Genomic DNA, 6,475 nt, shown 5'->3' with positions numbered 1-6,475 from the left:
GTGAATTGCTGTTCTTGTCATTTTTGATTGTTCTCTCGAGAAAATAATTAAACCCTTCCACCGAATACCTAAACTTTTAATCCAGTTTGCAGCCTGTCTTTATTTTGTTTCAACAAGGTCTCTTCTTCACCCAAATTCCTCCCTCGCTGAACAGAAACTTCCACCACAAACTTGGCGTTGTCGGCAGGATTTCAAGGAGGGATCAGATCGGGACTCCCCGGGCGACTGATGACTCCAGGGATCTGATGATCACCTGCCTCTAAACCTCGCCAAAACATCTTTGAGAGACAGAGGGTCAGAAACCACGGAGGGCTCGCTGATTCCACTCTGAAATCCAAACGAAAAGGAAGCAATTTCAAACAGCGGGGGTAAGTTGAAGTTTCAACTATTAACAATTTGAATTGGATATTGAGACAGTTTGTGAGACAGAGATATTGACCGTGGTTTCACTGAGGGTATTCGGTGAAAGTCTATCTTTGCTTTGGGAACATTTTGGGTTGTGTACAAAACAGGAAAAGAGAGTTTTCTTTGGCACCCAGGTTGTTTAGTATAACAGATAAGAGCGCCAGCTGTCATCATTTCATCCAATCTGGACTAGAACGGGGTGACGGATAGATTTTAAAATCATACGGATAAACAGTCATCGTATCTGTTCGTCAGGATTTTTAGCGTTTAGGAAATCTATCACAGATAAGCAGTCATTGTAGCTTAAATTAAGTTGCAGCTGTTTACAGGTTTTCCCGCAAAGTTTACCGTGAACTAAACTGGGCCGTATAGTGACGATTATACGTGAAGAAGTACTTCGGCTGGTTGTTATCTATTTTTGGAAAATGGGTAACAGGAGCACAGCGTCACACGTTCCTTCAGGGCCAGTGGTGGATGAGATGATGAAAAAATTTGGGCCGAAATCTTTAGAATGTCTGACTTATTGGACAACAAAACACGGGTTTCCTGAAAATGGTTCTTTAAGCACAGGTAAACTCAGAATGCTAAAACAGGATTTAGAAGAAGAAGAAAAAATATTGAAAGGGAGAAAAATGATTAGCAACCAAGATCTGATTCAAATAGAAAAAAACAAAGAATGTTTTAATCAGTGGATGAAGGAAGCCACATGCAGGGAAAGAAAGCAGATGAAAAAACTGGTATCTAAGGGAGAAACTGGTAATTTTGTTGAAACACAGAAACTAGAAAAACCAGAGATTGCCACTGACATGTTTGCATTTTCTCTGTATCCGAGCATGAAACAGGTGGATCCGCTGCTCGACCTCCCGCCCTACCCTCCTCCACACGTCGCTGCTCCTCATCACGTCGTGACGCTGAAGGAAGACGACACGCCTTCCACCGTCACATCCAGCCCTTCTCCCACAGTGCCCACGTTACCCCCACGTTCACGTTCACCTACACCTCCACACCATGGGGTTATGGGAATCCCATCTAAAGAACGCTTTCCTGAATGGGCTGCTGCCTGACATCCGAGCTGGAGTACTGAAATCGTGTATTGGCTGGGACGAAGCCAGACTGACAGAAATCGTCAGACACACAAAACATGCAGAGCAGCTGGAGCAAGAGTCAACTCGTCAGGCTGAAAAGAAAACGAAGAAGAAGGTCGAAGATGCCCAGCTGACACTGTTTCATACAGTAAACCAACTCGTTGGAAAAGAGGGAAAGAAAAAAGGAAAAGGGAGAGGTAGAGGGCGCGGCGGACAGCAGACGCCTGATTCAGTATGTTTCAACTGTGGCGGCAAGGGACACTGGGCCAACAAATGTCCTTCTCTGGCTACAGCCAGGAGCAAGCAGATTGACAGGTGGTGGAAGGGGACGGTGATGGAGAGTCTGAGCCAGCGAGATCTGCCCAGCCAAAGGAAAGTAAAAATGCAAACTCACAAACACAAATTTCTGCACCCATTACAGACCATAAACATCACACTGTTTCCCCACTTGATGAGAAAAACATTCTAGACGCAATTTCTTACCTAGAACAAAAGCAACACATAGAAAGTATTCCTACTTATGCAATGTTGTCATCTGAGGTTTATAAGAAATTACCAACAACTATTTTGAATGTACAGGGGAAAGATGTGGAGTTTTTGGTAGATTCAGGGTGCAACTAATTCTGTACTTCAGAAGTCCTTGTTCCCGAATCAAAAGCTTTCTGGTAGAATTGTTCTGTGCAGAAGTGCAAGTGGAGCAATTGTCCCAGAAAGGTTTTCATATCCTATGATTTTTGTACACAGTGACCTAAGTGATTCCGAGTCAGAGAGGAGGGCAAAATGTTACGTTTTGGCGTAGGAGTAATCCCAACGGCAACAGGCCTGAAAGTTGTGAGATTAGACGTCACTACCCAGAATGACTCGTTCTTTTCACAGAGCACACACGGGTCCCAGCTCATATTTCAGTGGGCCATTCTCCAGGGTCATGCTGCAGGCTTGCTGCATGAGGCCAGAAAATTGGTCTCCCCTTTTTCTGAGTTTAGGGAAGAACATAACTTACATTGCACTTGTTTTGTCTCTTCAGAACGTGATGACATGTTTGTTGAAGAATTTTTTAAAGAAGAAACAGATGAGCTTGAGTGTACTTACATATACTGGCATGAAAACAAATGTGCAGCAGCATTAGCCTTGACTGATAAACAGAGAATGTTTTTCAGAATTCTACACTCCCATGCTCATATCTCCTTATCCAAATCCCCCACAGATCAGTGGAGAAACTTGGGACAATTTGTCCTGGACTGTGACCAACTGACTGACTGGACTGAAACCGTGGACGGGAACGTGCACACCTCCCCCTCCACGGGAGTTTATCGAAACTCCTGTCACACCGTGTGACCGCCGCGCGCAGTGTGTTCCAGCGGAAAGAAGCTGAAACACACACACACACACATTTCTGAATAATGCTGTGAATGTCTCTCCCACAGAAATCTCACCGTTGCTGTCCCAAGTGCCAACTCACCTGTGGGCAGCGCATAAATATGACGTGGGTCTCATCAAAAATTGTCAGCCTGTTGTCATCACACCGCACTCAGACTTTAGGCCCAAAAAGCATCAGTACCCACTAAAACAGGAAACGATCAATGGAATCAGACCGGTCTTTAACTCTCTATTGAAAGCAGGAGTTATTGTTCCATGTCCTGATTCACCTGTTCGCACGCCTATTTTCCCTGTCAAGAAAATTCGTGATAAGGGAAAACCGGTCGAATGGCGTTTTGTTCAGGACCTCAAAGCAGTAAATGCAGCGGTTCACGCACGTGCACCCAACGTACCAAGCCCGTACACTATTCTTCAGGAATTCCTGGGGGGGCACAGTATTTCTCTGTTGTTGATTTGTCTAACGCTTTTTTTTCAGTGTTCCAGTGGACAAAAACAGCCAGTTCTGGTTTGCGTTCCTGTTTGATGGTAAGGCCTACACATTCACGCGTTTAGGACAAGGATTTGTCGAGAGCCCAACCATCTACAACGAAGCACTGAGAGAGAGCCTGGAAAGCTTAACCCTTTCCCCAGGCTCTGCTCTCCTTCAATATGTTGATGACTGCCTGATTGCAAGTCCAACAAAAGAACAGTGTGAACAGGACACTATTGCATTATTGTGTCACCTGGCAGCAGAGGGGCACAAAGCTAGTTTAGCTAAATTGCAATTTGTGAAAAAGGAAGTGCTTTTGGGTCATGACATTTCAGCGTCAGGGAAAACATTGTCTCCAACTCGGATTGAGGCAATAGTTTCCCTCCCGAAACCTGCAACAAAAAAACAAATGATGTCATTTCTAGGAATGTGTTCCTATTGTCGTGTTTTCATCCCAAATTATGCTCAGTTAGTTCAACCTTTAGCTGACATAATACATGGTAACAACTTGTCTGCACACGATCGCGTCACGTGGACGACCGAGGCGGGTCAGGCGTTTGTAAATCTTAAAAAAGCTTTTCAAAACCCTCCCACTTTAGGTCTGCCAAACCCTAAACTTCCATTCACTCAAACAGTGGATGAACGTTTGGGCTGTATGACGTCTGTTCTCTTGCAGCCACACGGTGACAGGCTCCGGATGGTGGCCTATTTCTCTGCAAAACTTGATCCTGTGGCAGCAGGTTTGCCCATATGTCTCCGAGCCGTTGCTGCGGCTGAAAAAGCTCTGTCAGCATCAAGAGACATAGTGGGCTATGCTCCATTAACATTGCTAGTACCGCACGCAGTTTCACTGATCCTATTGGAGCAAAAATCTTCTCATTTGTCTGCAGCGCGGTATTTGAGGTATCACACGTCTGCTTGATATGCCTAATGTCACTGTTAAACGATGTACAGTACTTAACCCTGCTTCTCTTATGCCTACGCCAGGTGAGGGTGAGCCGCACGACTGTTTGGCTGAGTTGCAACACACCTGTGCTCCGCGCCCAGATTTGACTGACACACCGGTGCCAAATTCAGATCTGGTTTTGTATGTGGATGGGTCAGCCTCACGCTGCCCTGACACTGGCCAGGGACAGGTAGGGTTTGCTGTAGTATCAGATGCAGTAACCTTAATTGCTAAATCTCTTCCCAAACACTTCTCTGCGCAGGCTGCTGAACTCATTGCTCTCACTGAAGCATGCAAACTGGCTGAAGGGTCGTCTGTTACGATCTATACGGACTCCAGGTACGCCTTTGGGGTTGTACATGATTTTGGGGGCATTGTGGAAACACCGGAACTTCCTCAAATCCGATGGTAAGCCTATCTTGCATCACCAACTGATAAATGACCTTCTGACGGCCATCTTGCTCCCATCACAGATAGGCATATGCAAATGTTCCGCACACACTGGGGGCGACTGACGAGGTCTCCAGGGGGAAATGCTCGTGCTGACATGGCTGCAAAAGCTGCTGCACGCCTTCCCGTGCCACTGGATGACGCGTTAGCTTGCTCCACCACAGATTTTTCACTTCCAGATTCAGTGGCAGCTATGTAGACACATGCTACATCACAAGAAAAAACACAGTGGAAAAGTGCAGGGTGCACCTTTAAAGAAGGTGTCTGGCTGGGGCCAGATTCAAAACACTGCCTTCCGCGCCATTTCTTTACACATTTTGCAAAGTTGACACATGGAAGGGATCATGTGTCAAAGGGTGGCATGCTGTCTCTGTTAACACAGACATGGTTCACAAAGGGCTTCACAACATTTGCAGAAAAATTTTGTAAAGCTTGCATGACATGTGCACAACACAATGTAGGCAGACCAGTGACTGTAACACAGCAGGCAGGACATCCACCACCGACACAAGCATTTGAACATGTGATGATGGATTTTGTTGAGCTCACACCGTCGGAGGGGAAAAAAGTGTTGTTTGGTGATGGTTGATATGTTTTCAAAATGGGTGGAGGTGTTTCCCGCTTCAAAACAAACTGCTTCAGTGGTAGCAAAGGCTCTAATGGCAGAAATTATTCCCAGATGGGGAATACCAAGTCGATTGTCAAGTGATAACGGCACACATTTTGTCAATGAAGCAATAACCCAGTTAAGTCTGTACATCGGCATAGACCTCAGAAGGCATTGCAGTTACCATCCCCAGAGCACCGGGTCCGTCGAAAGAGAAAACGGCACTCTGAAAAACCAAACTGGCTAAATGCTGCGAGGACACGGGTCTTCCTTGGACAAAGGCGTTACCAATAGTACTAATGTACATGCGAATGAGGGTAAGAACGCACAGTAACCTCAGTCTTTTTGAGATTCTTTTCGGCAGACCACCCAGTGTGGGGGTAGAGGCTCCTAAAGCACCCCTTCCCTCCACAGCTCTGTGTGAGCATGATATGTTGCAATATTGTGTACAACTGTCTTCTTCTCTCTCTGTCATAAGAATCCAGGTTTCTGCTGCCCTGCCCCACCCAGCCGAAGGACCGCTCCACACTCTGCAGCCAGGAATTTTTGTGGTCGTAAGAAACTTCAGCAATCCCAACGCTGGCAAGGTCCTTTCCAGGTTCTTCTGGTCACCCACACAGCAGTGAAGGTTGCTGAGCGGGCTCCGTGGATCCACGCATCACACTGCAAGAGGGTCCCAGTGCCAGAAGACGAGGCAGTCCCGCCAGACGCCCGGAAATCCGTGACCTGACAGACGGCGTTCTGTGTCACCAACGGTGCAACACACACACACACCAGAAACGAGGCAGTGGTAAAGACTGACTCCGACGGTGTGTTACGTGCTAGGGGACGAACCTCTGACACCAGAAGAAATCAACGACGCCAGAAGCAAGACAGTCCTGATCTACAGCCCGGTACTGCATCGCTCAGCCAGCCACCCACACACACCACATCCCTGAAGGGCATCAATCACGATAATGCAACCTTTTGAGGCCGTTTCGCATCGTTATTCTCGTCCTACAGCTCCTTCTGACAGCACCATCAGAGCTAAGCGCAAAATGACAGGGACCGGTTCCAAAATTCTCTCCGGTTTCCTTCCGTGGTGGGGTGTAGTAAATAACGCACATAATATTGATAGCATACATGAAAGTTTGGAA

The 6,475-nt window shown here is 46.6% G+C and overlaps 1 long non-coding RNA gene across 1 annotated transcript; it reads left to right on the top strand.

Annotated features, from left to right (window-relative positions):
* The first annotated feature begins 237 nt into the window (after positions 1-237).
* LOC144537273 (uncharacterized) lies at positions 238-5,913 on the top strand. The gene is made up of 3 exons (XR_013503839.1): positions 238-368; positions 3,343-3,392; positions 5,818-5,913. It is a non-coding gene; the product is annotated as an uncharacterized LOC144537273 (long non-coding RNA).
* The last annotated feature ends 562 nt before the right edge of the window (positions 5,914-6,475 follow it).

Source organism: Sander vitreus, chromosome 22 (genome assembly GCF_031162955.1).
Source record: "Sander vitreus isolate 19-12246 chromosome 22, sanVit1, whole genome shotgun sequence".
NCBI lineage: Eukaryota > Metazoa > Chordata > Actinopteri > Perciformes > Percidae > Sander > Sander vitreus.
This window is presented reverse-complemented; position numbering and strand designations above follow the sequence as displayed.